The following is a 25,892-nucleotide window of genomic DNA, read 5'->3' on the forward strand; positions in this document are numbered from 1 at the left end:
GTTTTGGGCTCCTCAGCCTGGGCTTTTTTTTTTTTTTTTTTTTTTACAATAACCTAGGGGTTAACATATTTATACAGAAATTTGAGCAAGGAGCTGGTCTTCTAATTACGGAAATTGTTTCTTCTAAATCAGTGTTCTCAGTGTGTGGTCCCAGACCAGCAACGTCAACATAACCTGGGAACTTGTAAGAAATGCAAATTCTCAGGCCCCATACCCCGTCTATTGAATCAGGAGCTCTGGGCCCAGCAACCTGTGTTTTGACAAGCCCTCAAGGGATTCTGATACTTGTGGATGCATTATGATATTGTTTGAGAGCGATTTCACTATTGATTGATTCATTCATTCATTGATTCATTCAACAAATACCTATTGAGTGTCCATTTTGTGTCAGAAGCTAGTGATCAAATGATGAATGCGGAGAGAGTGTCTGCCATCCTAGAGCCTACATTTTGGTGATGTGCCTGATGCCCTGTCCTCATCCCGATGCTCTAGGCAGGTTCAGATACCTCTTCCTGACTGTAGGTCCAGCCAGCAGGCTACCTCCACAGGCCCCAGCAGCTCCTCTCCCTCTGCCAAGCAGGGCACTGCTCCTGGCACTCAGGGGTGACATCCAAACTTACATGCTGTTCACAGTGCTGGCAAGAAGCATCGTCCTGCTTGGGTTGATCCCCTTATGTCATGTTTTGTCATATTATGTTATGTTATTATGTATGGCGTTGAAATACAAAGTGTAATGTTTACCATTTAACCATTTTAATTGAACAATGCAATGGTATTAAGAACACTCACAATGTTTTTGTAACCATCACCATAAGCCATTTCCAGAAATCTTCATCATCCCAAATAGAAACTCTGTATCCATTAAACAATAACTCTCCATTTCCATTCCTGGCAACCCTGGGTTACTTCCATCTTAGTTTATTTTCCTATTCTGTGTACCTCATATAAATGGAGTCCTACTGTATTTATCCTTTTATGTCTGGCTAATTTTGTCTAGCATAACGTTTTCAAGGTTTATCCATTTGTAGCATGTATCAGAATTTTATTTCTTTTTATGGTTAGATAATTCCATTGTATGGCTATGCCACATTTTCTTTATCCATTCAACTGTTCATGGACGTTTGGATTATTTCCACCTTTTGGATATTGTAAATAATGCTATTATAAATGTTGGTGTACAAGTATCTGTTTGAGTGCCTGCGTTCAGTTCTTTTGGGCATCTACCTAGGAGTGGAATTGCTGGATCACATGGTACTTCTATGTTTAACTTTTTGAGGAACCTCCACACTGTGTTCCACAGCAGATGCAGCATTTCACGTTTCCAGCGGCAGGACACAAGAGTTCTGGCTCTGTCACATCCTCACCAACACTTGTTCTTTTCTGATTTTCCTTAATAGCCATCCTAATAGATGTGAAATGGTATCTTACTGTGGTTTGGATTTGCATTTCTCTCAGGACTAAGGATGTTGACATCTTTTTCTTTTTAAGATTTTATTTATTTATTTGAGAGAGATAAAGAGGAGGAGAGCACAGAGGGAGAGGAAGAGGGAGAAGCAGACTCCCCACTGAGCAGACAGCCCGATGTGGGGCTCAATCCCTGGACCCTGAGATCATGACTTGTGCCAAAGGCAGATGCTTAACTGACTGAGCCACCTGGGCGCCTGGATGTTGACATCTTTTTATGTGCTTATTGGCTGTCTGTATGACTTTTTTTGAGAAATGTTTTTCCAAATCCCTTTGCCCATTTTGAATTGGGTTTGTTGTTATTGTAGTTGAGTTTTAGGAGATCTTTATATATTCTACATATTAATCACTTATTAGATACATGATTTGAGATATTTTCTTCCATGGTGTGCTTTGTCCTGTCACTCTGTTGATTCACAAAGTTTTAAAATTTTGATGAAGTCTAATTTATCAATTTTTTCTTTTGTTGCCTGTACTTTTGGTGTCATATCCAAGAAACCATTACCAAATCTAGTCGTGAAGCTTTTATTCCATGTGTTCTTCTAAGAGTTTTATAGATTTAGCTTTTAAATTTAGGTCTTTTATTCATTTTGAGTTAATTTTTGTATAGTATGAGGTGTGAGTCCAACTACATTGTTTTGCATGTGGGTATCCTGTTTTCCCAGTTCCATTTTTTGAAAAGACTATCTTTTCCCCATTGAATGGTCTTGGCAATCTTTTAAAAAAAAATTTTATTGAAAATTTTTACTATTTTTTTCAAATTGAAGTATAGTTTATACACAGTGTTACATTAGTTTCAGGGGTACAGCACAGTGATTTGACAACTCTGTATGTACTCTGTGCTCACCACAAATATAACTACCATCTGTCACCATACGACACTATTACAACACCATTGACTATATTCTCTGTGCTTTATCTTTCATCCCCATGACTTATCCATTCCATAACTGGAAGCCTGTACCTCCCACTCCCCTTCACTCCTTTTGCCCATCCCTCTACCCCCCTCTCCTCTGGCAACCACCAGTTTGTTCTCTGTATTTGGGGGTCTGTTTCTGCTTTGTTTGTTTGTTTCTTTTGGCTTTTAGATTCCACATATAAGTGAAGTTATGTGGTATTTGTCTTTCTCTGACTTATTTCATTTAGCATAATACCTCCTAGGTCCATCCATGTTGTTGCAGATGGCAAGATCTCATTCCTTTTTATGGCTAAGTAACATTCCTTTGTGTAGATATATACCACATCTTCTTTATCCATTTGTCTATTGCTGGACACTTAGGTTGCCTCCATATTTTGGCTTTTGTAAATAATGCTACAATAAATATAGGGGGCATATATCTTTTCAAGTTGTGTTTTCATTATCTTTGAGTTAAATACCCAGTAGTGGTCTTGGTAATCTTGTTGGTAATCAATTGACCATATATGTGAGAGTTTATTTCTGGGCTCTCTATTCTAGTCAGTTGGTCTATATGTCTACCCTTATACTGGTACCATTCTGTTTTGATTAGTGTTGTTTTGTACTAAGTTTTGAAATCGAGAAGTTAAAGTTCTCTAATTTTGCTCTTTTTTTTTAAAGATTGATTTGGCTATTCAGTGTTGTTTGAGATTACATATGACTTTTGGCATGGGTTTTTCAATTTTGCCAAAAACACCATTGGAATTTTGATGGGGATTGTATTGAATCTGTAGGTCACTAGTATTGTTGTATTAACAGTATTAAGTCTTCTGATACATGACCATGGGACACCTTTCCATTTGTTTAAGTCTTTAAAAATTCCTTTTGGCAATGTTTGGAGGTTTTCAGTGTGCCTTCTTGCTTAAATTTATTCCTAAGTATTTAATTCTTTTTGATGATATTGTAAATGGAATTATTTCTTGGTTCCCTTTTTGTGTTGTTCATTTCTAGTTATAGAAATGCAAGTAATTTTTGAGTGTTGATTTTGCATACTGAAAATTTGCTGCGTCATTTATTGGGTCTAATAATCTTTCTTTCTTTCTTTCTTTCTTTCTTTCTTTCTTTCTTTCTTTCTTTCTTTCTTTCTTTCTTTCTTTTTTGGTGTGGAGTCTTTAGGGCTTTCTACATGTGAGATCATGTCCTCTGTGAACAAAGATAATTTTACATCTTCCTTTCCAATTTAGATGCTTTTAATTTCTTTTTCTTGCCTATTTGCTCTGGCTAGAACTTTCAGTAATACACTGAATATTAGTTGCGAAGTGGGCATCCTTCTCTTATTCCTGATCTTAGGGGAGAAGCTTTCAGTCTTTGACAGAATGTGAATTAATCGAATATGATGTTAGGTGAGAGTTTTTCATATGTGGCCTTTATTATGCTGAGGAAGTTTCCTTCTTTTACTGGTTTGTTGAGTGTTATTTTATCATGAAAGTGTGTTGAAGTTTGTCAAATGCTTTTTCTGTATCAATTGAGGAGTGTCTTTAAGTTCCCTGGAAGCCACTCCAGCCCATGAGGATTAAAACAATGGTTGCCAGCCCCTGAGTTCTCAAAGGCAGCAATCAGCAGTCAGAACACACAGCCTTGATATTTGGAAGACAAGGTGCTATTACTCACCCTAGTTCCAACAAGCCACCCAAGAAAGGCAGGCCAGCCATCTGCACAGAGGCTTGCCATAGTAGCTGGTAATCTCTACCATGCAAAGAGGCTGAATTCACTGAAATTCACTGGCCTCTTCATCAAGGTCTTCCCTGAGTGCTGCAAGTGTTTGACTGGATACAGAGTTCCAGAGTAGTTATTTCGGACAGTTCCAGCCAGTTTAATAGTTGTATAGGTGGAAAGATGGATTTCTGGAGTTACCTATTCTTCTTTTCTTCCAAGATGTCGCTCCTGGGTTGATCTCTTTCTGCTATTGCTTGTCCACTTTTTTCCATGACCTTGTTTAAATTCCACATAATCCAAGTAGTTTTTTATGATCAATAGCTTAGAATCACTTCCCCAAATCACTATCGGGGTCCCATACCATAGTACTTTATTGTGGTCTTTGTTTTAAATTTATACTTCTTTCTCTACCACCAGATTATTCATAAGTATCTTTTTTATTACTTATGAAAATTTATCCAACTTACATGTATTTAATTCTCTTGCTCTTAACAATTAGTGTTTGTTTATTTGTTTTTTAATCGGAGTCAGACCTATAAATACAGAGAACAAACTGATGGTTCCCGGAGGGGAGAGGGTTGCTGAGAAAAATGGGTGAAGGGGAGTGGGAGGTACAGACTTCCAGTTATGGAATGAATAAATCATGGGAATAAAAGTCACAGCATAAGGAATATATTTAATGGTATTATAATAACGTTGTATGGTGACAGATGGTAGCTACACCTGTGGTGAGCACAGCATAGTGTATAGAGATGTTGAATCACTATATTGTACACCTGAAATTAATGTAATATTGTGTGTCAACTATAGTAAAAAAATTTTTTTAGGTAAATAGTCACATAAATTATGGAACTGCTATATAATGAAAATATTTTCAATCCTTAGAGGGTACAATCTTTAAAAAAAAAAAAACAGTAAGTTTTATCTTTTCCTCTTGCATTGATGCTCCATGATAGGTGGGCATTTTGACCTGCAGCTTGGTGAGACCTGGCCTGGAAGCCAAAAGCAAGGCCTGGGCACTGTCACCATTAACATTTGTGTATAGTGTAGGTATTTAAATATTTTATTGCATTTGCCCTTATTATTTTATAAAAATGAAAAGAAAATGAAATTCAATAATAGTGATAAAGAGGATAGGTCTTTTTAAAAAAATGTATTACTGAAGTATAGCTGACACACATTATATTAGCTTCAGGTGATTTAATATCGTGCTCACTGTAAGCGTAGTCATTGTCTGGCGCCATACAACATTATTACAGTATTGCTGACTGTATTCCATATGCTGTACTTTTCATCTCCGGGACTTACTTATTTTATAAGTGGAAGTTTGTACCTCTTAATTCCCTTCGTCTATATTGCCCGTCCCCTCATCCACGTCCTCTTTAGCAACCACCAGTTTGTTCAAACAGACTCTTAAATACAAAGAGGAGTATAGATCTAATAAACTTAATTTGCTTGAAACAACGACGCAAATCATTAGGTATGCCGATGGTGGAAAAAAGTCAGTTGGATGTTCTTTAGAGTCAGGCTAGCTGAGAATGTATTCAACTGTGAAAGAAAAAGGACAAAATTTAAAAATATGTACAGAATGCTGAAAATGTCATCAAATATCAAGTCAAAAAGGCCCGGCATAAGGAGCAATTTTACAATTTTTTATCCCTTTGGAAATATAATCCTCTTATGACACATAAATGCATTAAAAAGTTTTTGTATTTTTTACCTTAGCATAGTTTTTCAGGGATTATTAGTGTTAAAGTAAAGGACTTAGACCTTAGCAACTACATTTGTCCTTTGTATTTCTCAAACAATTAAGGGAAAATCTTATGTCTGAATTTCTTCTTATTTATTCATTGATTCAACAATAATTAAGTATCTGTGCCAGATACAGGCAATTTCCTGGAGAAGCTATTCTGAATAAAATACTCTATTATGTTTATATTCTAATGAGTGAGAGGGATATTAATCAAGTAATTATTAGAATAAATATAAAACTATCACTGGAAAGAGGGATTGGCACTTCTGGGATGGCCTAGAGTACAGGGACCTGGCTTATGCTGAGGCTGTGGGTAAGGTTTCCCAAGGAAAGAGGTAGGAACTGAGATCTGAAAGATGTGCTGGAGGAGTTTCCTGGGGAGTGAATAAAGGCATGAGGCTCTGAGTGAAGGGTAAAGTATATGCAAAGGCCCTGTGGTGAGAGGAAGCATGGGAGATTTGAGGAGCCAACAGGAAGACAATATGAATGGAGAGCAAGGAGAAGAGGATGGAGAGGTAGGCAAGATGTGGATCACACAGAAGATCTAGTCTTTACAGGAAGATATTGAAAATATGTTGTTACATTGTATATAAACATACATATAATTGTTACCGAGTCTGAGTTTTGAACCTATGTAAGCCTATGTTAGCAATATCTTATAGCATATAAACGTGAGGGATGTTTCCAGTCTTTCTTATGCAGGTTGCTGGCAACAGTTCACAGTCAGAGGTCAGAGATGGCTGGGGCTGTGTCTTTGGCTGCCTTTCTAGCCCTGACCTTCCCCCTGAGCGGCCTGTTCAACTGCTGCACCTCTAGCAAGCTCCTGGTCTCTCTCACCACATCGGTTCCTCTGCTCATCTTCTCAGTAAATGGTAATCCAGTCCCACAGTTGCTCAGGCAGAAGTCCAGACTCATCCTTGAACCCTCTCTTTCTCTCACATTGTGCATCCAAACCATCACCCAGTGTTGACGGTTCGACCTTCAAAACATATCTGAGCTCGGACAGCTTCCTTCCACTGCCATCACTTGCACCCTTGTCCCAGCTACTACCATCTGTCCTGGATTATGGGAGTCACCTCCTAATTGGTTTTTCTGCTTCTAATTCAGCTGCAGACAGTCTTCTCTTCTTGCCCAAATACTCTGACTAGATGATATTTTAAAAACCTAAATCAGGTCACACCTCTTCTCCATTCCAACTCCCTAATGTCTTGCCAGCTCCGTCAGAATAAGAGCCCAAGTCCCTAACACAATTTGGCACCCTCCTACTCACTGACACCACTTCCTAACACTTTCCCTTCATCCGTCCCTTTAAGCCACACTGGTCTCCTTACTATCCCTCCAACATGCCTAAGCTTGTTTCTGCCCCAGGGCTTTTGCACATTCTCTTTCTTCTGCTTGGATTTCTTCCCCAGATATCTGCATGGCTCACTTCCTCTTATTCTCTCTCTTCCTTCAGATCTATGTTCAAACGTCACTGTAATAGAGGATCCTTTCTTCATATCTCTGTATAAAATAGGAATGTGCGCCACCCCCTGATGACATACTCCCTTTTATCCTTGCCCTGTATCATTCTCCATAGAGCTCACCATCTGTAATGCTGTATGTTTACTTAATTATCAGTTTCTCTCCTGTTCAATGGTGAGTCTTCAGTGTCTTGAACAATGCCTGACATCTAAGGCAAGCTCAATAAATAAGTGAATAAATCCATTATTCTCTGTTTTCTTTTCTCAAGATATTTCTGTTGTCCTTATTGCTCGTGGCCTGCAAAGGACTTGCAGTCAGCTGTTCACAGGAAGCTTGGTTTCTTTACTTTTAGTCTTCCTTTCTCCTACAAGCTGAATGAATCCCTTGAAATGTATGATATTTCCTATCATTTGTCCTCTTGTTTATTTTCTTTTTCCCATTATTCTCTCTTTGCTACTCTCACATATGTTAAGAGGTAGTATTCTTTCTTCTCTCCAGAAGATGCCTGGCTTCCTGGCAATGACACCAGGAATATAATTACAAATCCATACTTCTCCAGAATTTTTTAGTTCTTGAGAACAAGAACTGGAACATTTCTTTTTTCAAAATTCACATGTAGATGTAGGAGAGGGAACAAATTGGCCGCCAAGGAGAGACTGTCATTGTCTGCTTTCTTGGCAGAAATTCCCTCTTAACACCTTTAATACATTGCTACCCACCTTGTGCTCCACATCTTCTTTTGGGATATCAAATACTCAGATCATACCCATTAGGATGATGACAGTAAAAACAAACCCAGAAAACAACAAGTGTAGGCAAGGATATGGAGAAATCAGGACCCTTATGCACTGTTGGTGGGAATGTGAAATGATGTAGCCACTATGGCAAATCAGGACCCTTATGCACTGTTGGTGGGAATGTGAAATGATGTAGCCACTATGGCAAACAAGGTCTTGACTAGATATTTGTACACCCATGTTCATAGTAGCATCATTTGCAATAGCCAAAAGGTGAAAATGACCCAGGTGTCCCTTGATAGATGAATAAATAAACAAAATGTGATATACACATACGGTGGATATTATTCAGCCTAAAAAGGGAAGGAAAGCCTGAAGCAGGCTACAACATGAATGAACCTTGAGGACATTATGCAGAGTGAAATAAGCCAGTCACAAAAGACAAATACAGTATGATTCCACTGATCTGAGGTACTTTGGGTAGTCAAGTTCATAGGGATAGAAAATTGAATAGTGGTTGCTCGATGCTGGGAGAAAGGAGGAATAGAGAGTGGTTTCATGGGTATAAAATTTTAGTTTTGCAAGTTGAAAAGAGTTCTGGAGATTGTCTTCATAACAATGTGAATGTACTTAACACTACTGAACTTACACTTGAAAATAGTTAAGATGGTAAATTGTATATTATATGTATTTTACTACAATTTAAAAAATTCTCATAGACCAATCACTGTAAAAATATACTGGAAGATATAACATGGGAAAAGGGATTTATAAAAACTTACTGAGGGGCTCCTGGGAAGCTCAGTCAGTTAAATGTCTGACTCTTGATCCTTGCTCAAGTCATGATCTCAGGGTCCTAGGATCAAGCCCCATGTTGGGCTCCATGATCAGCGGGGAGTCTGTTTGACGATTCTTTCCCTCTCCGTCTTCCCCTCCCTCCACTCATGCATGCTCTCTCTCTCTCTCAACTAAATAAATTAATCTTAAAAAAATAAAATAAAATCTTACTGAATGTCCTTTAAAAACGTATAGGCCAAATTGATTTATTTTTAGTGCTGTGCAAATGATCAACTTTGTTAACAACTAAATTCATCTAAAATAAAGCAGCTTAAAAATGCTTTAGACTGCTGAAAACTTATTGTATTACCAGGAATGAATCAAAATGACAAAACCCAATGTTGGCAATATTTGGGGGAAATAGCTATCCTAATGTACATGACCATTATACTATTCTTTTATTATGATTTTATTATACATTGATACTTTTTTTCTTCTGGAGAAAATCTGGCAACATGTAATAAGATCTTTTAAAAAGTTTATTTCTGAGGTGCCTCGGTGGCTCAGTTGATTAAGTGTCTGCCTTCAGCTCGGGTCATGATCCCAGAGTCTGGGATCGAGCCCCATGTTGGGCTCTCTGCTCAGAGGGGAGCCTGCTTCTCCCTCTCCCTCTGCCTGTCACTCTCCCTGCTTGTGCGCGTGTTCTCTCTCTCTGTCAAATAAATAAATAGAATCTTTTAAAAAAAGTTTATTTCCTCCAACTTGGCTATTCTACTTTGGGGAATTTGTTTACTCAATGAATGATCACTAAACATTTACCTTCTCTGATAAATGACCCAGTTCTGGGTGTGGTGAATATAATGGTGAGGTCCATATATAATTGCTACCCTCAGCGTTTACAGTTCTAGAGGGAGAAAGAAACACATTCATAGGTGTAGGGGACATATATTGTTTGGTACCCAGAATCCATACTTCCGATAACAATAGTGCAAATATTCATTAGGAAACATCTTTTCTTCATTTCTATCACGTGAATGAATTGACCACTCACCCAGCCATACCTACTTTAAGCGCATCATTGTATTTTGCCTGCCTGCCCACTGTGATTGGTTCAGAGATGGCACATAACTCATGTGGAGCCAATGAGATGAAGAAAGATGTTTGCTGGGGCTTCTGAGAAAGATATGATTCCTTCTGCAGTATTGTGAAGGTATGAGGTTGAGAGCTGCTGCCACCATCACAATTTCCTGGGGCATGTCGGCTGGAGAATGAAATCAACTCCTAGAGAAAGGCAGAGCAAAGCAGTTAGAGAAATGGCTGGATGGCTGTCCTCTGAGCCTTTGGATTGAAGGGCCTGTTGTTGCCAGCTCTATCCTTGGATTTTGAGTTGTGTAAGCCAGTAAGTTCTCTTTTGTGTACAAGCCAGTCTGAACTGCAAGCTGTCACCTACAGCAGAAGGAAAGTCAACTCATACAATCTGATGTACTGATGGGATGTCACAATAGAGTAACAGGGAAAGAAGTGAGTCTGGGAATTGCGTAGGAAGAGAGTCCTGGGGCATATACCTAAGGAAATAGCTAAGAAGAAAACTAGAGCAATTTATATCAAGATGTTTATAGCAATCATTTTCCTAAAAGGAAAAAAAATGGAAATAATCCAAATGTTCAATAATAGGTACATTATTAAGCACATCATTGCCTATAAATATAATGTAATACATACCAATATGATGAAAAGCCATTAAAATTGACAAATATGTGCACTATTTGGATACACAGTAATACTCAATCTGGTTTTGTTCAGCACTAGGAACTCAGTGGGATAGTAACGTGAAATAGTTTAATGTTTTTCCAATCACTGTGCTCTGTCAAGTCCCCCCCCCCCCCCGCTTTTTTACATTAGCAACACTTTTGGCCCATCCCATAGGTTTCCAGTGACTTTCAGTTATTGAAACTCCAGGCTTAGATCTGATTTCAATCTGAAATTGAAATCTCTTTTTTCCCCCAGCCCCAGCAAAGCCCAGAGGCCTCACTTAAGAGGGTGAGAATGTGAGCTGAATCTTCAGTGTCCTCACTGCCCCATCTTAGAAGAGAGGTTTATTTGGAGGTCTGATTTTAGAATCATTAGTCTCTCAACTCCCACCTGTTCTCAATTCCCAGTTCCTGTGGTATTGGGACAGGAAGAGAAAGAGAGGCAGAGATCTCATGATCCTGACTTGAGAGTGGCCTTTCTTGGCACATGGACATCGTCTTGGCATCCATATCCTTGTCTCCTCTATCCTCTGGGCTCCTTGCCTGGGTTTCTCTCTTCTGACTCTCAGTTGCCTCAGGATGCTAAGAAACCCCGTCTTGACCACTGTCAAAAGATTTTTCTTCTCCCTCTGCCTTTACCTACTACTTAAAGCTTTGTGCCTCCAGAAATTTCCAGGGAAGAAAGTGCCTTTATCAAACTCACAAGTACCACACAACTCCCAGGGCCACAGATCAGGCTCTCTCAATAATTCTCTCATTATTCTCCATTCTGGTGGCTGCATCCTTGTAGGCCTGCTGGTTTATAGCTCAGCAAGGATCCAGGTAGGGGAGAGATGGTAGTCTTTCTTTTTCAGGCTCTACAAGCGATTTTCTTGGGGCCCCCTCCAAAAGCTGGGCTTTGTTCTATGGGAAGTCTCTTAAATGTGAACCTCAGACTCTTCCCAAAGCCAGAGACATACAACTCTCATTTTCCCCCTTGACAGCTGTTTTCTCATATGGGCTGGTGTTGAGGTATGTGGATGGTAGTTAGAATAACGGTAGGGAGGAGGAGGGCTAATCTGGTTGTCTTTTAATAAGGCAATACTAGCTCCAATTTTTGCAGATTTCTTTAGAACATGAGATACTTGGAGCCCATTGTTTTCAGGTATAGACCCTAGTGCCAATTCCAAAGCAACCGTCCAAGTGAACATCCTATTTTATATATTGTCCAAATTTCGTATATCTCTGCTAATTTTCTGTTTACTTGTTCTATCGATTACTGAGAGAGGAGTGAAGGAATCTCCAATTGTAATTGTGGGTTCGTCTATTTCTCATTTAAATTCTATCTGTTTTGCTTTTTGTTTTTTGAAGCTTTGTTTTTAGGTGCTTATGTATGTGAATTGTTATCTCTCCCTGATGAATTGATCCCCTCTATCAATATAAAATGTTCGTCTTCATTCCTGGTGTATGTACATATGTATGTATGTATTATTTAAAGATTTTATTTATAACTTTGAGAGTGAGAAAGAGAGAGAGAGAGAGGAGCAGAGGGAGAGGGACAAGCAGACTCCCTGCTGAGCATGAAGCCCAACGTGGGCTCAATCTCAGGACCCTGAGATCATGACCTGAGCTGAAATCAAGAGTCGGACGCTTTAATTGTGCTGCCCAGACACCACTTCCTGGTGTATTTATTGTTTTGAGATCTACTTTTCTGATATTAATATAGCTACTAGAGCTCACCAGCTTTTTTGGGGGGGATTGTTTTATGGTTTATATTTTCCCATTCTTTTACTTCTGACCTACTTGTGTCTTCATATTTTAATATGAGTATCTTATAGACTGCATATAATTAAATTATGATTTTAAAAAACCTAGTCTGGCAGTAACTGCCCGTTGATAGTGGTGTTTAGGTTATGTAATGTAATTATTTATATCGTTGGAATTAAGTATACTATGTTCCTATTTGTTTTCTTTTTATCCCATATTGTTCTTTTCCCACTTTTCCTGCTTTCTTTAGATTAATTGGTTATATTTCTAGGATTCCATTTTATTCCACTATTGCTTGTTAGATTATGTCTCTGTTTTATTTTTAATTGTGGCTCAGGTATAAAATATGCATATTTATTTATTTATTTATTTATTTATTTAAAAGATTTTTTTTTTTTTTTGACAGAGAGAGAGAGACAGCCAGCGAGAGAGGGAACATAAGCAGGGGGAGTGGGAGAGGAAGAAGCAGGCTTCCAGAAGAGGAGCCTAATATGGAGCTCGATCCCAGAATTCCGGGATCACGCCCTGAGTTGAAGGCAGATGCTTAACAACTGAGCCACCCAGGCGCCCCTAAAATATGCATTTTTAATATATCAAAGTTTACTTACAAATGATATTAAACTACTTCAAGTATAGTGTAAGAGATTAACAACAGTATACTCCCATTTCTCTCTTCTATCCTTTATGCTACTGTTTTAATGGATTTTACTTTGATATATGTTGAGCTTCCATAATTTATTGTTGCTATTTTGATTTAAATGGTCAATTCTTTTTTAAGAAAATTGAAAGTAAGAAAAATGCCTTATGTTTACCTATATATTACCATCTGGCATTTCTTTCTTTCTTTCTTTCTTTCTTTCTTTCTTTCTTTCTTTCTTTCTTTCTTTTCCCAAAGAACTGTATGCTCCTTTATTTATTTATTTATTTATTTATTTATTTATTTATTTATTATTTTTTTATTAGTATGATATGTTAGTTACCATGCAGTACATCATTAGCTTTTGATGTAGTGTTCCATGATTCATTGTTTGCATATAACACCCAGCGCTCTATGCAGTACTTGCCCTCCTTAATACCCTTCACCTTACCTCCCTCCCCTCTAAAACCCTCAGTTTGTTTTCTGGAGTCCATAGTCTCTCATGGTTTGTTTGTCTCCCCCTCTGTTTTACCCCCCTTCATTTTTCCCTTCCTTCTCATAATGATTTCCCTGCTATTCCTTAATGTTCCACAAATAAGTAAAACCATATGATAATTGTCTTTCTCTGGCTTGACTTATTTCACTTAGCATAATCCCTTCCAGTTCCATCCATGTTGATGCAAATTTTGGGAATCACCCTTTCTGATGGCTGAGTAATATTCCATTGTATATATGGACCACATCTTTATCCATTCATCTGTTGACGGGCATCTTGGCTCCTTCCACAGTTTGGCTATTATGGACATTGCTACTGTGAACATTGGGGTGCATAAGGCCCTTCTTTTCACTACATCTGTACTTTGGGATAAATACCTAGTAGTGCAATTGCTGGGTCATAGGGTAGCTCTACTTTTAACTTTCTGAGGAAACTCCACACTGTTTTCCAAAGTGGCCGTACCAACTTGCATTCCCACCAACAGTGTGAGAGGGATCCCCTTTCTCCACATCCTCTCCAACATTTGTTGTTTCTTGCCTTGTCAATTTTGCCATTCTAACTGGTGTAAGGTGGTATCCCAGTGTAGTTTTGATTTGAATTTCCCTGATGGCTAATGATGTTGAACATTTTTTTCATGTGTCTGTTAGCCACTCGTATGTCTTCATTGGAAAAGTGTCTGTTCATATTTTCTGCCCATTTTTTGATTTAGATCCAAGTTCCATTGGTTTCCTTCTGCCTGAAGAATTTCATGAAGAATTACATTTCTTGTAGTGTGTCTGCCTGTTGAGAAATTCTTTCAGCTTTTGCTCATCTGTAAGTCTTTATTTCACCTTTATTTTTGCATTGGGCATAAAATTCTAGTTGATAGTTTTCCTTATTCCTTTCAGCACTTAAAATATATTACTCTATTGTCTCCATGCTTCCATAATTTCTGGCAAGAAGTTTGTAGTAATTAATATCTTTATTCCTTTGTTTGTAACATGCCTTTTTCCTCTGGCTACTTTTACGATTTTTATCTTTATCACAGTTTTTCAGTTTGATTATAATGTGGCTTGGTGTGGTTTTCATTCTGTTTATTGTGCTGATTGGGGTTTGTTAAGCTTCTTGGATCTGTGGGTTTAAAGTTCTCATGAATTTTAGAAAAATTTCAGGCATTCTTTTCTTTTATGTCAGGTATAATGAACATATAGGGTTATTTTAGTTTCAAGTGTACAATAAATGATTCAATGATTCTATACATTTCTCAGGGCTTATCATGATAAGCAGACTCTTAATCCCTTTTATCTATTTCAGCCATCCTCCACTCTTCTCCCCTCTGCCAACTACCAATTTGTTCTCTGTATTTAAGAGTCCATATTTTGGTTTGTCTTTTTTTCTTTGTTCATTTGTTTTGTTTCTTAAATTGCACACATGAGTGAAATCATAAGATATTTGTCTTTCTCTGACTGACTTATTTCACAGCATTATACTCTAGGTCTATCCATGTTGTTGCAAATGGCAAGATTTCATTCTTTTTTATGGCTGAATAATATTCCCTTGTATATATCTACCATATCTCTATCCATTTGTCTATTGATGGACACTTGGGCGGCTTCCATATCTTGGCTGTTGTAAATAATGCCGCAATAAACATAGGGGTGCATGTATCTTTTTGAATTAGTATTTTCATTTTCTTTGGGTAAATACCCCAGTACTGGAATTACTGGGCCATTTGGTAATTCTATCTATCAATCATCTATCTATCTATCTATCTATCTATCTATCTATCTATCTATCTATCTTAAAATTTTTAAGGAAACTCCATACTGTTTTCCATGGTGGCCGTGTCAGTTTGCACTTCCATCAACAGTGTATGAGGGTTCCCTTCTCTGGACATCCTTGCCAATACTTGTAGTGTGTCTGCCTGTTGAGAAATTCTTTTTTGTCTTTTTTATTCCAGCCATTCTGACAGGTGTAAAGTGATATCTCATTGTGGTTTTAATGTACATTTCCCTGATGATGAGTGTTATTGAGCATATTTCCATGTGTCTGTTGGCCATCTGCATGTCTTCTGTGGAAAAATGTCTATGCCCGTCCTCTGCCCATTTATTGTTTCTATGGATTTTTTGTTTCTATGGTGTTGAGTTGTGTAAGTTCTTTATGTATTTTGGATATCAATCCCTTATTGGTTATGTCATTTGCAAATATCTTCATCCATTCAGTAGGTTGCCTTTTTGTTTTGTTGGTGGTTTTCTTCACTGTGTAAAAGCTTTTTATTTTGGTATAGTCCCAATAGTTTAATTTTGATTTTGTTTCCCTTGCTAGAAGAGACATATTTAGAAAAATGTTGCTACAGCTAATGTCAAGGAAATTATTCTATATGTTTTCTTCTAGGAATTTTATGGTTTCAGGTCTCACATTTAGGTCTTTAATTCATTTTGAGTTTATTGTTGTGTATGGTATTAAGATAGTGGTCCAGTTTCATTCTTTTGCAGGTAGCTATCCAGTTTCCCCAGCACCATATATATTCTTGCCTACTTTGTCATAGATGAATTGACTATGTAAGTGTGGGTTTATTTTTGGGCTCTCTATACTGTTCCATTGATTTGTGTGTCTGTTTTGGAGCCCGTACCATACTGTTTGGATTATTACAATTTTGTAGTATATCTTGAAATCTGGGATTGTGATACCTCCAGTTTTGTTCTTCTTTTTCAAGATAGCTTTGGCTATTTGGGGTCTTTTCTGGTTCTATACAAATGTCAGAATTATTTTTTCTACTTCTGTGAAAAATGCCTTTAAAAAAAAGATTTATTTATTTATTTGAGAGAGCGGGGAGGGGTGGGGAGAGAATCTTCAAGCAGACTGCCCACTGAGCACAGAGCCTGACACAGGGTTTGATCCTATAACCCATGAGATCATGACCTGAGCTGAAACCAAGTTGGATGCTTAACTGACTAAGCCATCCAGGCACCCCAAAAATGCTGTTGCTTTTTGATAGTGATTTTATTGAATCTGTAGGCTGCTTTCAGTAGTATGGACATTTTAACAGTATTGGCTTTTCCAGTCCATGACATGGAATAGCTTTTCAATGTTTTATAGTTTTCAGAGTACAGGGCTTTCACTTCCCTGGTTAAGTTTATTCATATATATATAATATATATAATATATAATACTATATATATATTTATGAATATATATATTTTATTATATATTATATATGTATATTTTATAATATATATTATATATATATATTTTGGTACAATTGTGGATGGAATTGTTTTCTGAATTTCTCTTTCTGCTACTTCATTATTAGTGTATAGAAATGCAATTGATTTCTGTGTATTAATCTTGTATCCTGCAACTTCACTGAATTCATTGATTGGTTCTAATAGTTTTTTGGTGTAGTTTTTAGGGTTTTCCATATAGAGTACCATGTCATCTACAAATACTGAAAGTTTAACTTCTTTCTTAACAATTTGGATGCCCTTCTTCCTTCCTTCCTTCCTTCCTTCCTTCCTTCCTTCCTTCCTTCCTTCCTTCCTTCCTTCCTTCCTTCCTTCTTTTGTCTGATTGCTGTGGCTAGGACTTCCAGTACTATGTTGAATAAAAGTGATGAGAGTGGACATCCATATCTTGTTCCTAATCTTAGGGGAAAAGCTTCCAGTTTTTCACTATGGAGTATGTTGTTAGCTGTGGGTTTTTTATATGGCCTTTATTATGTTGACATTCCTCCTAAATCTACTTTGTTGAGGGTTTTATCATGAATGGATGTTATACTTTGTGAAATGCTTTTTCTGTGTCTATTGAGATGATCATATGGTTTTTATCTTTTCTCTTATTAATGTAATGTATCATGTTGATTGATTTGTGAATATTAAACCGTCCTTGAATACCTGGAATAAATCACACTTGATCAGGGTGAATGATTTCTTTAATTATTGCATTCAGTTTGCTAATATTTTGTTCAGGATTTTGCATCCATGTTCATCAGATATTTAGCCTGTAGTTTCCTTTTGTGTAGTGTCTTTATCTGGTTTTGGCATCAGGATAATACTGGCCTCATAGAATGAATTTGGAAGCTCTCCTTTCTCTTATGTTTTTTGGAATAGTTTGAGAACAAGTATTAACTCTTCTTTAAATGCTTGGTAGAATTCACCTGTGAAGCCATCTTGTCCTGGACTTTTGTTAGGAAGTTTTTGATTACTGATTTAATGTCATTGCTAGTAATTGGTCTGTTCAATTCTATTTCTTCCTTATATGTTTCTAGGAATTTATCCATGTCTTCTAGGTTGTCTAATGTATGGCATATAATTTTTCATAATATTCTCTATAATTCTTTGTATTTCTGTATTATTATTTCTCCCCCTTCATTTCTGACTTTATTTGATTTCTTTCTTTCTTTCTTTCTTTCTTTCTTTCTTTCTTTCTTTCTTTCTTTCATGAATCTGGCTAAAAGTTTTTCAATTTTGTTGATATTTTGAAAGAACCAGCTCCTGGATGCATTGATATGTTCTATTATTTTGTTAGTCTCTGTTTCATTTATTTCAGGTCTAATCTTTCTTATTTTCTTCCTTCTACTGGCTCCAGGCTTTTTGTTCTTCTTTTTCAGCTCCTTTAGGTGTAAGGTTATGTTGTTTATTTGAGATTTTTCTTATTTCATGAAGTAAGTCTGTACCTATAATCTTTCCTCTTAGAACAGCTTTTGCAGCATCCCCAAGATTTTGGATCATTGTGTTTTAATTTTCATTTGTTTTCATGTATTTTTCATTTCCTCTTCGATTTCTTGGTTGGCCCATTCATTGTTTAGTGGCATGTTATTTAGCCTCCATGTATTTGTGTTCTTTCCAGATTTTTTCTTGTGTTTGATTTCTAGTTACATAACGTGGTCAGAAAAGATGCATAATATGATTTCAGTCTTTTTGAATGTATTGAGATTTGTTTTGTGACCTATCGTGATCTATTTTAGATGATGTTCCATGTGCACTTTGAAAAAATGCATATTTGGTTATTTTTGGTTGGAATGTTCTGAATATATTGTTAGATCCATCTGGTCCAATGTGTCACTCAAAGCCACTCTTTCCTTGATTTTCTGTTTGAACCATCCACTGATGTAAGTGAGGTGTTAACATTCCCTATTATTATTGTATTATTGTTAATTTCTTCCTTTATGTCTGCTAGTAGTTGCTTTATGTAGTAGCTGCTCCCATGTTGGGTGCATAAATATTTACAAGTGTTACATCTTCTTGTTGAATTGTTCCCTTTATCATTATGTAGTGTCCCTTTTTGTCTCTTGTTACAGTCCATTTTAAAATCTATTTTGTTCAATGTAAGTATTGCTACTCAAGCTTTCTTTTAGCTTCCATTTGCATGGTAAATGTTTTTCTGTTCCTTCACTTTCAATCTGCTTGTGTCTTTCGTTCTGAAGTGAGCCTCTCGTAGATGGCATATAGATGAGTCTTGCTTTTTTTTTAAATTTTATTTATTTATATGACAGAGAGAGAGACAGCCAGCGAGAGAGGGAACACAAACAGGGGGAGTGGGAGAGGAAGAAGCAGGCTCCCAGCAGAGGAGCCTGATGTGGGGCTCAATCCCAGGACGCTGGGATCACACCCTGAGCCGAAGGCAGGTGCCTAATGACTGAGCCACCCAGGCGCCCCTGAGTCTTGCTTTTTTGTCCATTCAGTCACCCTATGTCTTTTAATTGGAGCATTTAGTCCATTTACATTCAAAATAATTATTGATAGGCATGTAGTTATTGCCATTTTTTACTTGTTTTATAGTTGTTTTTGTAGTTCTGCTCTGTTCCTTCCTCATCTTGTTCTCTTTCCTTTTTCTTTGAAGTCTTTCTTTAGTGATATGCTTGGATTCCTTTCTCTTTATTTTTTGCATATCTGTTTATTACACGTTTTTTATTTGTGGTTGCCATTAGATTCATATAACATCTTGTGCATATACCAGTCTATATTGTTGACAGTCACTTAAGTTTGAACCCATTTGAAAAGCACTAATTTTTTTTACTTCCCTGACATGTTTTATGTACATGATAACATACTGTACATCTTTTATTTTGTGGATCCCTTGACTGATTTTTATTTAAGATTTATTTCTTTGTTTGAGAGAGAGTGAGCAGGGAGAGGGACATAGAGAGAGAGGGAGAGAGCAGATTCCACATTAAGCACAGAGCCCAATGCAGGGCTTGATCTCTTGACCCCGAAATCATGACCCAAGCCAAAATGAAGAGTTGAATGCTCAACTGACTGAGCCACCCAGGTGTCCTCCTCTTGACTGATTTTTATAGATATAATTGATCTTATTGCTTTATGCTTTAACCTCTGCATTGGTTTTATAAGTGACTAATCTACTGTTTTTATTATGTATTTACCTGTGAAATTTTTTCCTTTCATAATTTTCTTACTCCTGATTTTGGCCGTTTCTTTTCACTCAAAGAATTCCCTTTAACATTTCTTGTAAGGCTGGTTTAGTGGTGATGAAATCCTGAACTTTGGGAAATTCTTTATCTCTCCTTATATTGTGAATGACAGCCTTGCTGGGTGGAGTATTCTTGGTTGTAGGTTGTTGTTGTTGTTGTTGTTGTTGTTGATGCCACTCCTTAAAAGTTTCTACTGAAAAATCAGCTGATAGCCTCATGAGGTTTCCCTTGTATGTAACCATTTTCTTTTCTCTTGCTACTATTAAAATTCTCTATTTATCACTATGTTTCGCCATTTTAGTTATTATGTGTCTTGGTGTGAATCTCCTTGGGGTGGTTTTGCTGGGGACTCTGTGGCTCCTGGATCTGAATGTCTGTTTCCTTCTCCAGATTAGAGAAATTGTCATGTATTAATTCTTCAAATAAATTTTCTGCCTCCTTTTCTCTCTCTTTCCTGGGATCCCTATAATGCAAATGTCATTATGCTTGATGATGTGATCATGTCACTGAATTCCCTTAGTCTATTCTTATTTTGTTTTTTGTTTTTGTTTTGTTTTGTTTTTTTGTTCTGCTAATTGCTTTCCATTACTCTGGTCTTCCAGGTCACTGACCCATTCTTCTTCCTCCTCTAATCTACTGTTGATTTCCTCTAGTGTATTTTTAACTTCAGTTATTGAGTTCTTTATCTCTGATTGCTTCTTTTTTTTTTTTGCATTTTTATTTTTTTGTTTTGTTTCTATTATGTTCAGTTAGCCAACATATAGTACATCATTGGTTTTTGATGTAGTGTTCAGTGATTCATTAGTTGTGAAAACACCCAGTGCTCATCACAACACGTGCCCTCCTTAATACCCATCACCTGGTTATCCCATAAGATTCCACTTTATGCCAGTTGGAATGGCAAAAATTAACAAGGCAGGAAACAACAAATGTCGGCGAGGATGTGGAGAAAGGGGAACCCTCTTACACTGTTGGTGGGAATGCAAGCTGGTACAGCCACTCTGGAAAATAGTATGGACGTTCCTCAAGACGTTAAAAATAGAACTACCCTACAACTTAGCACCTGCACTACTAAGTATTTAACCCAAAGATACAGATATAGTGAAAAGAAGGGGCACATGCACCCCAATGTTCATAGCAGCAATGTCCACAATAGCCAAACTGTGGAAGGAGCCAAGATGCCCTTCAACAGATGAATGGATAAGAAGATGTAGTACATATATACAATGAATATTACTCAGCCATCAGAAGGGATGAATACCCACCATTTGCATTGACATGGATGGAACTGGAAGGGATTATGCTAAGTGGAATAAGTCAAGCCAGAGAAAGACAATTATCATATGGTTTTACTCATATGTGGTTGGTTCTTTTTAATATTTTCTTTCTCTTTGTTAGAGGTCTCACTGAGATCATCCACTCTTTCCAAGTCCAGTGAGTATCTTTATGACCATTACTTTGAATTCTTTATCAGTCATATTGCTTATCTTCATTTCAATGAGCTCTCTTGCTATTGTTTTGCTGTTCTTTCATTTGGGACCCAGTCCTCTTTCCATTTTGTTTTACTCTCTGTGTTTATTTCAATGCATTAGGTAAATTGGTTATATCTCCTGATCTTTTTTTTTTTTAAGATTTTATTTATTTATTCGACAGAGATAGAGACAGCCAGCGAGAGAGGGAACACAAGCAGGGGGAGTGGGAGAGGAAGAAGCAGGCTCATAGCGGAGGAGCCTGATGTGGGGCTCGATCCCATAACGCCAGGATCACGTCCTGAACCGAAGGCAGACGCTCAACCGCTGTGCCACCCAGGCGCCCCTATATCTCCTGATCTTTATAAGTAGTGACCTTATGAAGAAGAGGTCCTGTGGTGGTGCCCTGTAGCACAATGTCCTTGCTTACCAGAACCAGGAACTTCAGGAGTGTTTCCTATGTGGCTTGTGTGCACCCTCGTATTGTGGCTGAGCTGCATTTGCCTTTAGTTCAGTTGGTTGTAATGGTCTACTTTGCTTGTTGTGGGCAGGGTTTGGTCCCTGTTCTCTTATGGAGCCAGTCTGAAGTTGCCATGGGCTTGTAGTTGGGAGGTGTCAGCACCCAGACCAGATGCCTGCTCTCCACCCATTTGCTGGGGCTGCAGTCACACAAAATTGTAGGGATCTTTCTCTGGGCTGCCCCCTGAAAACTTTTTGTTGGTAGGCAGGGCCAGTTGTCAGATCGGTTGTCTGCTGGGGCTGCAGTTGAACTGGTATGTGTGTGTGGTGATATTCTCCTCTCCCCAGGGCAGGAGTTGCTTTGGAATGGCTCAGCTCCCTGCCAGGCCTGCTTTCTGGATGTGACGTGGCAGGAGTCACTTTGGAAGGATGACTGCTGAGTGAGGTGGGTTGGATGGAGTGGATACATAGGAGAACATGGGGCAGGGTGTGTGGTGTTACCAAGGTAGGTGTAAGGTGTTTGTGTTTGTTCCTGCAAGTGTCTGGCTGGCTAGGCTGGGGGAGGGAAGAGAAATGGCACCTGCCAGCTCTTCTGTTCTTGAAGAAGTCTCCTAAAGGTCTTTGGCACTCTAGTACACATTCTGAGGTTAATAAATAAATCTTCTTCGTGTATACCCCGGGTACTTTTCAAACCAGTGCTTCTATGCAGTATCTCCTCGGAGTCATTTGTTGTGCTGTGTCTGTAAGGGCAGGGACTCAGTTTCCTATTGCCTTCCAGCTCTCCCAGAGCGAATCCTGCTGATTTTTAAAGTACCCAGAGTTAATCCCTGCTGATTGTAAAAACTTGCAAAGTTAAGCTCTGCTGGCTTTCAAAGCCAAGTGTTATGGAGATTTGTCTTCCTAGTGCAGGTCACCTGTGTCTGGGGTGCCTGGTGTGGGGTCTACTGCTCTTCTCTGTGCTTGTGATGTCCCTCCCATTTGTGCTTAGTCTCACCAGGAGTTTAATTCCTGACCATGTCTCTGCCCCTCCTACCTTTTTTGATGTGGCTTTTCTCCAATTAATTGTGGAAAGTGTTTTGCCAGTCTTCCAGTCATTTTCTGGGTTAGTTTCACTGATATGGCTGTTATTTGGTTTGTTCGTGGGGCAAGGTGAGTTTAGGATTCTCCTACTTTGACATGTTCCCAGAAATCTCCCTCAGGCATTATTTCTTCAAAAATTTTTTTCAATCCTCCTTCTTTTTCTTGGATTCTAATTATATTTATATTCTAATTATATTTATGCTCTACTACTTGATAATTTTCCACAGATCACTGAGGTTCTTTTCATTTTTCAAATCATTTTTTTTCTTCTTGTGCTTCATTTTGAATTCAAATTTCTTGCTGTTTTTCTCTGGGATGTCTAATTTGTAAATTCCACTCAGTAAAATGTTCATTTAGGTGTTATATTTCTCATTTGCTTCTCTTTTATACCTTTCACTTCTCTCCTCATTATACTCATGTTTCCCTTTAAATCTTTGCACTATCACACATTTATAATGTCTGCTTTTATGTTTTTGTTTGATTATTCTATTTTCCCAATTATTTCTGGATCTTTTTCTACTGACTGATTTTTCTACTGATTATGTATCATATTTTCTCTGTTGCTTGTAAATCTAGTATTTTTTATTAGATGTAGGACATTGCAATTTTTTTTCATTGTTGAATGCTGAATATTATTTTATTCCTTTAAAGTGTGTTGGAGTTTGATCTGACAGGTAGTCAAATACTTCCAATCAATTTGGTCCTTTCAAAGCTTGCTTTTAAGCTCTTATAGAGTAGGTCTAGAGTTTTTGTCCTAGGACTAATTTAGTGCCATTTCAAAGGCTTTAAAGCAGTTTATTCAGTTTTCTTCTCTTTTTTTTTAACGGGAGAAGGCAATTTTGAACTCTGTTTTCTTATTTTTATAAGTGGAGGTCTCTTTTGATGAGAACTAAAAAAGATTATAGAGAGAACTAAAAAGACTATATAGAGATATGACGTGTTAAGTTCATGGGACCGTTTGGGAGTGTTTGGGGTAAAGCAAAGCTACAGCAATGTATTTAATAGTATGAGCCTATAGGTGTGAGGCAGTTGGAGCTACTTACTCTGTGCATATAAAAAAGTCTTTCTAGAGAAACAGAGGTTAGCTGAGGCGATGCCCAGCAGCCAGATCTACAAAGAAGAAGGTCTGGGTCAGTGGTTCCTAACTTCTAGCGCAAAGAGAAATGTTTGAGCATTTCTTAAAAGGGCAGATTCTTGGCCTCCTACAAGAGATCTTGACTCAGAGAGTCTAGGGTGGGACCTCATAATTTGTATTTTAATAGGTACCCTAAGGTGATTCCGATAGAGGTGTTGTATGGACTGTTCTTGGAAAAATACCAGCTAAGGAGCCTAGTTAGTGTATCCTGATGTGAACCTATATAAATCCATCTCGGGCGCATGGGCGGGGCCAATGAGAATGCAATTGTCCTTCAGGACCGGATGGAAGGTAAAGGAATGAGAACGTGAGGAAGAGGTGATAGGTATTGGATACAAGAATTACTTTCCCTTGGCAGGCTGCCTAGACTGTGTGTAGAAAGTATACCTCAGGATTAGGTGCTGAAGGCCTCCAACAGGGAGATTCAGACAGAGGAACAAGAGCAGCCCTGAAGGAAAACAGCTAGAATCAAAGCAAAATGAAAACCTCACTTTGCTGGCTGACACACCGGCAACTACAAACACTGATTTAGATGAACCTTTTGCCTCTGCAGTGATCTGGCCTTTTTCATGAAATACTCCTCTCCATCTCAGTGAGCTCTCTAGGGACATGATTTTAGCTTTGTAGTCATTCATGCTGGGTTGTTATATTAGCCAACTTGCCTTAGTGCTGTATTGAAGAGATCAGTAGAAACATAGAGCAGGGTTGATCTCTTCATCAAGGTTCCTAAAAGCCCTATCTCAGCAAGAATTCAAGAATTCAGGTCGACTGAGTGCTGCTCAGAATCCTTTATTAATTTCCTCTTGATGTATTACCAGTGAGGAGTCAAATCTTCCTATTTTCTGTCCAAACACCAACCACCACTGGTGCTTGGAGCAAAGACAGAATTCTTTTAACTACAGATAAAGGAACTACAAAAGAGGAGTCCTTGGGGACAAAGAATAAGTACTCTGACAAACGGGACCACTGTAGGGCTTCTTCAGAGCAGGCTGTGCACTTGGACCTATGAGCAAGGAGAGAACATTGTACATTCATGTTATTTAATGACACTGAAGAAGATGAGAATAGAGGTAAAACAATGGGAAAAGGGAAAATGTCTTCCTGGATTATTTTGTGATCATTTGCTATTGAGGACAGCTCCCAATGCCAGAAAGTAATCCTGTTCATAGGTGACTGGCATTGAAGGAAAAAAGTGTCAGTGGAGAACCAACCTGAAATTGCAATGTTGTAGGGCTTTGCAATCACAGTTCCAAACTGTCAATCACAGTTCCATGGTGGGGTGTTTTTAGAAGAAGAGTCATGGAAATCTTATTCTTGAAGAGGATTGATGAATCAAGGAGGAGACTTTATTAAATGCAAAACAAGAGACCCTTTTACTTTGTGGAGAAGAAAACCTGTTTTCAGCTGATGTATACCTATTGAGCATCTGTAGATTATTTTTTTCTTTATGAATTGTTGCAGCATTTCCCAAATGAGTTTTGCCCAATATTTACCCTTCAGGGTGCTCCTTTTGAAAAAAGTTTCATGATCGAACTTTGGGGGAACACTGCCTACTATATCCTCCTTGTAGATGTATGCAGAAGGCTATTCAACCAAGAAAAGAAGAAATACAAAAAATATACATGTTTGCTTATATTTAAAAAAAATAGAAGGAGGGGCACCTGGGTGGCTCAGTCCATCTTGATTTTGTTTCAGGTCATGATCTCAGGGTTGTGATATCAAGCCCCACATTGGGTTCCATGCTCGGCAAGGAGTCTGCTTGTCCCTCTCCCTCTGCCCCTCCCTCTGCTCCTATGCACTCTCTCTCTCTGTCTAAAATAAATAAATAAAATCTTTGAAAGAAAAAGGTGGAAAGATAAAGCATTCAGAATGGTTATCTATAAGGGAGGGAGGCAATAGTGAGA

The 25,892-nt window shown here is 37.9% G+C and overlaps 1 long non-coding RNA gene across 1 annotated transcript in view; it reads left to right on the forward strand.

Annotated features, from left to right (window-relative positions):
• Positions 1-13,289: 13,289 nt before the first annotated feature.
• LOC130543043 (uncharacterized) overlaps positions 13,290-25,892 on the forward strand; it is a 43,196-nt gene continuing 30,593 nt past the window's right edge. The window contains exon 1 of the long non-coding RNA XR_008958064.1: positions 13,290-14,249. This is a non-coding gene — a long non-coding RNA (uncharacterized LOC130543043). The remainder of the gene's footprint in view (positions 14,250-25,892) is intronic.

This window comes from Ursus arctos, unplaced genomic scaffold, assembly GCF_023065955.2.
Source record: "Ursus arctos isolate Adak ecotype North America unplaced genomic scaffold, UrsArc2.0 scaffold_7, whole genome shotgun sequence".
Classification (NCBI taxonomy): domain Eukaryota; kingdom Metazoa; phylum Chordata; class Mammalia; order Carnivora; family Ursidae; genus Ursus; species Ursus arctos.